This window comes from Ricinus communis, chromosome 3, assembly GCF_019578655.1.
Source record: "Ricinus communis isolate WT05 ecotype wild-type chromosome 3, ASM1957865v1, whole genome shotgun sequence".
In the NCBI taxonomy this organism is placed as follows: domain Eukaryota; kingdom Viridiplantae; phylum Streptophyta; class Magnoliopsida; order Malpighiales; family Euphorbiaceae; genus Ricinus; species Ricinus communis.
In genome coordinates, this window is record NC_063258.1 from 2,577,253 (window position 1) to 2,588,864 (window position 11,612).

The window sequence follows — 11,612 nt, forward strand, 5'->3', positions numbered from 1 at the left end:
AAGCCTTGGCCTAAGAACATGCGGAACAGGCCCAAACCAAAAATATGCAAGCTTTTATACTTATATTGAGAAACATTACTATGCTTGTTTTATTTGCTTTAAGAGTTTGTGGAATCTAGGTTGGGCAACCCACGTGTAGTCAAGGTGTTGAAAGATATTATCCAATTTAAGAAGCTTAGGTCTCAACATTCATTTTCCGGATCTAGATATCGAGAGAATTATGAAAAAACAGATGATGAAAGTTTCTGCCTTCCTCGAGTCTCGGGAGATTAAGGAAGAGTGAATCCGAGTAAGGGTTGATAATAATTGGACTTTAAATTACATTTTTAGAATCAATTTATACCCAATTAACACAAAAAGTTAAGTTTGAGGGTAAAACGGTAATTTTTACAAGTTCAGGGACTAAATTATCAAAAGTTTTAAAATTTTTTCCCCTTAGAGCTAATCGGCTCTAGGTACAACTAATCGGTTGAATAGAGTTGAATCAGCTCTGTATAAAGCTAACCGGGTCTATACAATGCTGATTGGTTATTTTTCAAAATCTGACGTCGTTTCACGTGTACTTTTGCCTAAAAGGCCAAAATGGGTAAAAAAGATGTTTCTAGAAGATATTTATGCTAATTACTAGAACTTGTAAAATATTTAGTAATAATTATTTGATTTAAAAAGATTTTATTTATTTTATTTTATTGGATATTAATTTGATAAGAGGAAATATAATCGATTAAAATAATTAAATATTTATTTGTTTCTCTAGAGTTTCCAAACCCTACTCCTATAAATAGAATAATATGGCCTAGGTCTAGGGTTAGCTACACTACTAGAGCTAAATTTCTTAAGGCATTCTTTAAGCTACACTCTTATTTAACTTGACATATACGTAGAGAGTTAGTTTTTAGCAAGCCACTAAGAAAGAACCCTAATTTAGAAAACTCATTAGAATGATAGAAATTCTTTTAGATCTCAAGTAGTACTGGACTCTCGGCCAATCTTTGATTCAACTATCTCATCGTCTCCTAAGACTCGCAGAAAAACAACCTGTGGTGACAACCTGATGATTCCCCCTATATCTACCTCATGCACATCATCAACACCTCTTACCTTATGGGCATTTTTATGATTTATTTTTGAATCTAGAAACATCTTTAGAGTTTTTTATTATCATTTCATATGATCTATATGATTAGAATAGGTTTTTCTTATAATTTAACATGCTATGACTTATTAGGTTTTGAATTTGATAATAAGAACATGTAGGAGTTTGAATCTGACATTATGATTTTATTGGGTTTTAAATCTGAGTAGTTTAATGACTAAGAAAATATAATTAATTAGTTTGTAGTTATTTAAATTAGATTTCTAGGATTGCATGATTAAGATTTGGAATCTGCTTTGTTGTGTTATTTTCACTTATTGTCAACTTTGATTTCTAGGGTTTGCATGTTTTTAGGTTTTTAATTGTTTAATTTCTTTTTTGTTTTACATTGTCGAATTTTATTTTTGCTTTATGCTTGATAAATGCTAAATAATTGTAAAGTGATTGCCTAATTAAAACCGAACATATAGACCCTAGGTTAATAATTGGACCCAACATGAAAATTGTAGTCCATTGGGCTAATTAGATGGTAATTGGGCTAAAACTAAAATCAATATAGACCTAATGGGCTTTACCATGCTTTGATTATAATTTATTGAGCCATATTAGATTTAAGATCACTCAACTAGGCCTTAGCATAAAAAATAGTCTGTTCAATCTTAAAGTCTAGGAATTAAAGCATAACTAGTGAATTAAGGTAGACTAGAAAAAGCCATGTACATAATTAATTAGTAAAATAGGTTAATTAGACATAGGATGGGCTTAAATAAAAATGGGCTAGACATAGGTGGACCTCACATGCTATAGTGCTTGATGTGTAGAACTATAACTATTGCGTTTATAAAGAATAACTCGTTAAACAATAAAATTAAAAATAAAGATACATAAATAAGGAAGGGGGCTTCCGAATCCATCTCTAGATTTATGGTGCAAGCTTCCTTATGGAATCGAGAAACATCACTCATTAGTAAAAATGTCGTGGTGAATTATTCGAGTGGCAACTCTCATTTCCACTTCTCTATGACTAGTTAGCATGTTTCCGATTAGGTTGAAAAGCCTTGTAGTGTCGTTGTCGCTAAAGACACTTGAGTGCACGCTCGAAACCGCCACCCATAGTGCCGACTTCACTAGGGATTAAAGAAGTTGATTCTAGTGTACTTTTATCTTTAATTTTATTATTTAATGAGTGATTCTTGCATCACTATACCATTATCACACATTGTGCACTTTGGATTATATAGCCCGATAACGTCGATTAGTGGTTCTTTGGTTACTCGAACCTTAAAATTGCGACATTAGCTAACCATCACTCACAAGTCATGAGTGAATTTTCTTTGTCGCATGGACCTATAAGTGGGAGATGAGCCAATGAAGAATACTTTTTACTTGTAGGAGCTTTTTATCCTTACTCAAGACTTAGCTCACGGTAATGACAGTAGTAATCTTCTCTAGAACCCTAATGCTTAGTATTTGAGATGTTTCTCCTTATAAGTACTCAAAGCCCACATATTGGATAGTCTTGGCCTAAGAACATGTGGAATTAGGTCCTAGGTCCAAAATATGCAAACTTTTACATTTATATTGAGAAACATTGCAATGTTTATTTTATTTGCTTTAAGAGTTTATGGCATGCATGTAGGACCTACTATCCCCTATTAATAGAAAGCCCAAACCCAAAATTCTAGAAAAGAAAGACTTTCCATGAGCTATGTGTGGGAGCAATAAGGTTGGAAAAATAATTTATATATTAATATGTGTGTGCTAACTTATTCTCTTTTGTCTTTTTGCATAGCACGTGCATCATGCATCGTATACATCACACTAACCTTTTATTTTTTAGCCATATTGACACTCCTTTAGGTTGGAAGAGGCAAGATTGTGGAAGGCTGGAGAGAATACCTATCTCACCAATGATTCAAACCGTGCTAGAGCTCTTTGAAAAGCCAATACATCAAGCTTCCACAAGTGAGACTGAAGCTACGTCTAAAATGGCCAATGAAAGAGCTAACGAGCAGTATGTTTAGATCCTTAAGAATGTCATGATTAACGATTTGAACGGTGCGATTTGGAAAGAGCTCCAACAACTTTTGGTCGGGATGGTTGCAAATCAAGACCCATGTGTTGCTCCAGTCGCCCCGGTTGCTTTGTTAGCTAATCTTTATGTAGTTAATACAGTTGTGGTTGCCACTAAAACTACTGTTGCAACCATAGTCGCTACCAACATTGTTGCCAATGTCGAAGACCTTGCTAGAAGAGGAGTACCTTAGAATTTTTAGGATTTTAATGAGTATGTGTTGGACCAAGCTAAAAGGGAGACAACCTTTGCCACTAATGAAGTTATAAGTGGCTTGAGCGCTAGTCTTGACAAAATATAAGCATGCCGGAAATTAAAGGTTTGGACTCGATTATGATTTCAAAGAATTAGTATTGACAAGTGAAGATAAGCTGCCTACGAAGTTCAGGATGCCCGAGATAAATAAGTTCAATAAGACTAGTAATTTGAAAGTTCACCTAAAGTAATATGCAACTATCATAGGAACTACTCAGTTGAGTAGGACCTAAATTGTCAAGCTATTTGTATTGTCGCTAAAAGAACCTACTGTAAACTGGTACCATGGTTTGGAAAATTTCGCCAAACTTGAATAGCGTGATTTGCGTAATTCACTTGTTAAATAATATGACTATAATACTCAGTTGTAGGTGTCAATTAGAGATCTTGAGTCCACCAAACAGAAGCCAAATTAGTCTTTTTCTGATTTCTTGACCAGGTGGAGGAATAAGTCTAGGTTGATGAAGAGCAAGCCCTCTTAAAAGGACCAAGTTCGTATGGTGGTCCGAAATGTTCTTCCTAGTTGGGTTGGAAGACTTCAGATGGTGAATCCAAAGACTTTTATGGACTTATATGATGATGGGCTTCAGGTTGAAGAAATCAAGAATGACAAAAGGAGGATTGTACGAACTGGCAGAAGGCCGAATTATCAAGTTGGAGGGAGCAGGACTTTAGATGTGAATATTGTTCAGCAATCGAGGAAGTTCTCCAACTTCAGGCAACCTCTCTCAAAGATATTTGAGAGGTTAGTGCAGAATAGCATGCTATAGCCAACTACTCTAAAAACCCCATCTAACCCTAATGGACCTGGCTACAAACTCAACACCTATTGCAAATTCCACCAAGCACCCGATCACCATATAAATAATTACATTCAGTTGAGACATAAAATCCAAGACCTCATCGATGTCGAAAAACTAACTGGCCTAGACCAGCCCAGTACTAGAAGAAATCTCCTACCAAACTACAACAATACACCATCCATAAACTAAGTGTCCAAGATCACCCTTGACTTCAGTGAAAAGGAGGTCATGAACTCTTTCGAAGATATATCCTAACCCAAGTCAAAGTTAGAGCTAGAACTAGAAAAACCCACAAAGAACCTTCACTGAGCTAGGGGCATCACTATCTATAGTATTCTAACGCCTAAGATGGAGCGAGAAACTTATATCCCAATCATTAAAGGACAGTCCTAAACTTCATAATGGTCAGTATTGTGAGTATCACCGGGATTTTGGGCATATGACAGACTTAGTTCAATCGTCTCAAGCACGAGATTCAGGACTTGATTGACTGTGGGGAATGGCAAGTTGAGCAACTTTCTCGGTATAAATGTGAAGACCTATAGGGATAGCCTTCGGGCGAAATTGATTTTAAGGTCCACTATCCAAGGCTTCCTTCAGCTAACATTCAAATTAAGGACATTGTGCCAAGCAGTTGGGGATCAGACGATGATTAGGCAACTTATGAGCCTTATCTTCTAGAAGTTTGGAAGGAGGATGAGAAGAAGATAATTATGGCTATCAACATCTGGTGTAGTTCTGGGAATGAGTATGAAGTCCAAGACACTAGGGCCAAGGATATCTAGGTAGATAACAACTCTGACAAAGAAGTCAAACCGGTGGGTAAGAGTGAAAATGTGAGGGTACAAGAACTAAAGTAGGTCAATAAAGCACCTGAAGGGGATAATAAAAGAGGCTTTAATCCCGACCTTTTCTAGTATAAGTATTAGCACGGTAACTACTCCCAAGAAAATGATTAAAATAGTAATTGACAAGACCATCGGGATGATCACTTTCTCGAATGAAGACTTACCGCTCGAGGGAAGAGACCACAATAAGGTTTTTTATATAGCAGCAGAGATCAATAGGAAAAGAAGTCCATATGTGATGGTGGATGATGGATCAACCATCAATATGTGTCCTTCTCACATACTTCCTAAGTTGAGGATGACTGTAAAAGATATGGAATTATCAGATATGGTTATACAAGCCTGTGATAAAACCAAGAAAAATGTGGAAGGAATTATCTCAGTATTGATAAAGATGGGTCCTATCAAATCTTGGGTGGAGTTCACTATCCTGGATATCCTAGTAACTTTTGCACTAGTATTGAGAAAAATATGGTTTCATACCCTAAAAGGAGTTCCTTCCATCATGCATCAGAAATTCAAGTTCCCTCATAAAGGTGAAATAGTGTCTATTAGTGCTGAAGGTTGTAAGGTTGTCTCGACCATTCCAGAAGCCGTTAAGGAGCTGTAAGCCCTTACTGGATTCCGAGCTATTATTCTCTATGAGGACTACATGGATCCTAAAATAGCCAGCATGTTCAAGAAGATGGATTTCATGCCTGGAATGGGGTTAGGAAAGAACTAGTAGGGTATCACAGAGCTACCAGACATCAAGGGTTAGAAGACTCGACACGAGCTGGGGTACCGTGAGGATGAAAATGAGAGAAAACCAAAGGGTAAGACTCTAAAAGACATATTCATCCAGGAATATAAGCCCTATTCCAAGGAGCCTGAATCTGTTATAATAGCTGGGACTGAGGTGCCATGATTTGAGATATTCAAGAACCTTATAATCGATAGGATAGTCGAGCTGAGCATCAAGGAAATCCTCGACAAGGTCGCCACCAAGGTTGAGGAGTTGAAGTTGGAAGAGTTCATTGCTCTTCTTAAGAAGCTGAGTCAACAAGAGTTAGTTGCCCTAATAGAGGAGCATATTATTGATGTGTTTATGATAATGTAATAATGTCCGATCTTTATGAGGATGATGTTTCTTTTATTTCAAAGATAAATGAAATGAACAAAAAAATTTACTTGTGCGATGTTTTTCCTGATGTTAGTGTATATTTTGATTAGTCATGACATGTGCATGTTTGACGTTAATTCCATATAAATTGATTCATTTAATTTAGGCGTAAATATAAATCCAAGAAACATTTTGATAGCTCATGATATAACTCCTGAGGAGAGGAGAGAATTAGAAAAATAATGAAAAAAAAGAAATATTTGCTTGGTCCTACGATGACATGCCGTGGTCAGATAGAAAGATAGTAGAGCATCACATTCCTATTATCTGCACATGAAGCAAATTAAACAAAAAATGAGAAGAGTAAGACCTGAATGGGTAGAGAAGATTCAGGAAGAAGTTGCTAAGCAAGTAAAAACCAATTTTCTTGATATAGTTGATTATCATGAATGGTTGGCAAACATCGTTCTAGTCCTGAAGAAGGATGGAAAAGTAAGGGTGTGTGTGGATTATTGGAACCTGAACAAGGCATGCCCTAAGGAAAATTTTTTCCTTCCTCATATAGATGTGATAGTCGACAGTTCCACTTCAAGTGTGATGTACTCTTTCACCGATGGTTTCTCCAAGTACAACTAGATTATGATGGTGGTAATGGACAAGCTGAAGATGTCGTTCATCACCGAATGAGGTACGTACTACTATAAGGTTATGCTTTTTGGGCTAAAGAATGCAGGGGCAACTTATCAGAGAGCAGCCACTATCTTGTTTCATGACATGATGCATAAGGAGGTGGAGGTGTATGTAGACAATATGATGGTAAAGTTTGAAACAAGGGAAGGGAATTTTCAAGCTCTTGATAAGTTCTTAGGACAAGTGGAAAGGTATACCTAAGGCTCAATTCGAAGAAAAGGGTATTCGGGGTAACATTGGGAAAGCTGCTAGGGAAATAGAAGTTGATCCAGACAAGGTAAAGGCTATTCAAGAGATGCTAGCCCTAAACATAAAGAAAGAAGTCAAAATATTTCTAGGACGTGTGCAATACATTAATAGGTTCATTTTTAAGCTTACAATGGTTTGTGATCCGATATTCAAGCTTTTGAGGAAACATCAACCTATTGTATGGGATGAACATTGTCAGAAATCCTTCGACATAATAAAGAGTATCTGATAAAGTCGCTAATAGTAAACCTTTTGAAAGATGGAAAACCATTGATTCTATACTTAGCCTTAGAAGAGAAAGCCGTGGGGGTAATGGTAGCTCAATGCAGGCCTAATGACATGGAGCATGTGGTCTATTACCTCAGTAAGAAATTACTGCCTTATGAGTTAAAGTATAACCACATAGAAAATATGTGTTTAGCCATGATATGGGCTATGAGAAAATTGAGACACTACTTCCAATCTTATAGGGTACAAACAGTTTTAGAAATAGACTCATTGAAGTATCTGTTAGAATCTCCGTCTCTTATAGAAAAGCTGACAAGATGGTTGGTACTTCTAACAGAGTTCAACATCGAGTACATCACAAAAAAGCAGTCAATGGTAGGATAATAGTAAAACATTTAGCTCAAAATGCAATTGAGGAGAACAAACCTTAGGATCTAGAGTTTCCTGATGAAAATCTAGGGGCAATCGAGATACATGAATGGAAGATGTACTTTGATGGAGCTATAAATGTGAGAGGTGTCGGGTTAGGAGTAGTTTTGATAATGCTGGAAGGAGAAATGCTGCCAATAGCCAAGAGATTAGACTTTAAAGTGACTAATAATATGTGGAGTACAAAGCATGTTTATTTGGATTAGAAGCGGTCGTGGTAGCAAGAGCGAAGTAGCTTATGTTCTACAAAGACTCTGTGCTAATAGTTCAATAAGCTATCGAGGACGTGAAGGAAGAAAGGTTGAAGCCATATGTTAACTACCTTGGGACTTTAGTCTGCAACCTCTATAAGTGCTCATTCATACACTTGTCGTGATATGAAAACTAAACGGTGGATACTTTGACTACCCTATCATCAATGTGGGATAACCCCTATATTCCAATGAAGCCGTTGGTGAGCATGAAGTCAGGAGGGCCTTGTTATTAAGAGGATCGGGTGATGCAAGTCCGCATGGGACTAAAAGAGAAGCCTGAGTTTTAAGATCTGAAGAGGTTTGTAGATGACAAAGGATATCTTAAAGAAGTAACTATAAAGGAAATATATGTGTTGCGGATATAGGCTAGGAACTACCTCAGCCATGAAGGAGTGCTATACAGAAGAATAACTTCGGGAGTCCAACTTCGATGTATTACTAAGGTGGAGGTACAAGTAGTGATGGAAGAGATGCATAAAGGGGTGTATGGCCCTCATATAAATGACATAGTATTAACTAGAGATGTTATATGTCAAGGTTATTTCTAGTTAATAATGAAAAAGAATTGTATAACTCTAATAAGGAAATGGCATGAGTGCCAGCTTTACAATGATTTAAGTCACATACCTCTGACTGAGTTACACAATTTGACATCCCCATGGCCTATTGCAGCTTAGGGAATTGATATCATCGGAGAAATAAAACCTACTTTAAACGGTCATAGATATATAATAGTAAGGCTGAGTCATTTACTACTGTGGGGAAGAGACAGATGGCTAGGTTTATAGAGAGGAAATCTGATATACAAATATAGAGTCCCATATCATGTTATGATAGATAATGGTGTGCAGTTCATGGGGGGGATTAACAAACCTATTAGCTGAATACAAGATCGAGGCATCATAGATCTTTTCCGTACAAACCTCTGGCAAATGGAGCAGTGAAAGCAGCCAATAAGAACCTAAAGAAAATACTATCAAAGATGGTATGGAATCATAAGAATTGGTCTTCTCGGTTATCCTTTGCACTTTAGGGATATCGAACAATTGAGCGGATGTCGACAAGATAGGCTTCGTACTCTTTAGTTTATGGGACTGAAGCGGTCTTGTCGATCGAATTGGAGTTGAAATCTTTAAGAGTTATATTGGAGGCTGAAATACTAGAATATCAGTGGGTCGAGCAAAAGATACTAGCAATTGGCTCTGGTCGATGAGAAAAGAATGAAAGCCTTATACCATATGCAGTTGTACCAGAAACGGATAGCTAGGGCATTCAATAAGAAAGTGAAGCTAGGGAAGATCAAAGTTGGTGATTTAATGTTGAAGGACACGAGACCTCTTACAGGTGTACATCCAAATCTCTTTTCTTTTATTATTTTTGCCTTAATTTTTTTCTAAGCTGCCCTTTCGAATTTTCAACTTAGCTTTCTCTTTCTTTCTTTTTCGTTTTCTTTTCCTTTTGCAGATTTGGTTACGCGAAAAGCTCTAAATACTGACCATCTCGTGGAACATTAACAAATATGAGGCAAAGCACATGTAAGTTCAATTAATTGTTACCTCATGATGGTTGGATTTCTTGGATGAAGGGCATCCCAAACACGCTTATTCATTGCACATGTCCCTGGTGGAGAATCATGCATGTCACATTTAAGGTATACATCGATTATGTGCCTTTACTTGGATTGCAGGCATCCACTTTCTACACACCTTCGAGACTTTGCCACCAGTATAGGCAAAAGCAAAAAATCTTAGAATTCCTTCATGAATTTGAAGGCTTTCTATGTAGACAAGATTTTCTAAATAAGATGGAGAGACTGTAGCCTCGCCAGGATATAGAGCGTAACCTTGACTTTAAAGGCGATATGATCACAAATGATAACTATAAAGCTTAGGTCGAGCTTCAGATTACCACTTTTTTAAGATTCGCAAGATTCAATAGGACTCGAGAGCTAGCTGCTGATTCTAAAGATGCAGATGCAAATGCCAAGAAGAGGAGAAGATGAAAATATCAGTTTTTTAAATCTCATTCATTTTGCTTAGTGCTTTAGCTTATCTTTTTCATTTCAGTTAGTGCGCAAGGTAATAAACAGACATATGTACATTTGATAAGAATTCTAAACAATTTATTCATTTAATAAAGGCCCGAATATGTATGTAAGAACCTAGAACTAGATCACATGAGATATTGTCCATTTTGGCCCCTACTGGCCTCACGGTTTTGTCCCTTTGGTAGGTTCAAGAACTTTTCAAGACGTCTCCTATAGGGAATTTCTCTAAACCAAGCACGTTTAACTTTGGAGTTCCTACAACTCCACAGCCAAATAACTAAGAGGCGCATCATATGATTAGTTCCAACTCTTTACATATATCTTGTCCCTCAACCATATTTAGCTCTACCTTTGCTAGCTTGGCATTCATGTCAGACACAACATCCCTCGACCTTCCTCTCTCCTTGTTGGATGGTTTTGACCTTTTTGGTTGGTCCTTCTTAGAGTTCCTAGGCTCTTCCATAGACTCACTGTGAGGTTGCCTTACCTTCTCGGTAATTCTGGTAGTCTCATTTGCTCCTGATGTCTTTGCCATACTTGCTTCTTCAAGGATTGTGCTAACCAGGCTCTAATACCAACTGTCACAGACTTGGTCTTACTAACAATGAACTGCATGGCACTAGCTACTTTCTATACTCAAACAAGTAAGCTAGTCAACCTTACTCCTCAAATGCTAGGCAAAATGCTAGCTAAGATAGCAAGAAAAATAATAAAGAGCTTAAGATAACTTGGATAGCTTTTATTACAAGAGAACTTGCTTAATCTTTTTCTTGATATTTGCTTAATGGTTAGAAATAAAGTTCCTAAGGTATTTATAGGCCTCCACCTCCTCAATGGATGATGATGATTGATTTGATCTAATGGCTAAGATTAAGTGTCTAGAATTTTCTATATAATTCTGTACTTATCTGCATATTCTACTTGTCTCCAGATTATTCTAGAATATTTCTAGAATCCTCCTTGTCTTTCAAAGAATTCTAGAGACTTCTTAGGCCTTTGAACCTCATTTTAATTTAGGAAGCTTGTGGGCTGTGGCAATGTGCATTCACAAATGTACCTTCGGTCATCTTGCATCAGAACAATTCCTTTAAGGTCTCATACCTTCCATTCCTTGACTGCTCATTAAACATTTCCTTCAAATGTAAGATGATAGTTTGAGCATCCATATTTTCATGTTGTCCTTGTAGTTTGGAAGTCATACTTCTTAACATCACACAAACAACTTGGCCATCATCTTCTTAACGCTTTTTATACTCTTGGAGCACCTCTTCGAGTGCATCTCGACGAGGAGACGCAAAAGAACAGTGGTGTGTCTAGCACATAAAGTTTCTTTTCTTGTTTGAGAATAATTCTCACATTACAATGCCAATCAAGAAAGTTCGGCCCAGTAAGCTTGTCAGTGTCAAGGATGCTACGCAAAGATAGATTGCCACTCATTTTTGCTTACAACCTTTTAATATAAGGATAAACGAATATAGGTTAATTTATACAAGTAACTAGTAAAGGTCTTGCAACCAGTTACTTATGCTCCCACTTT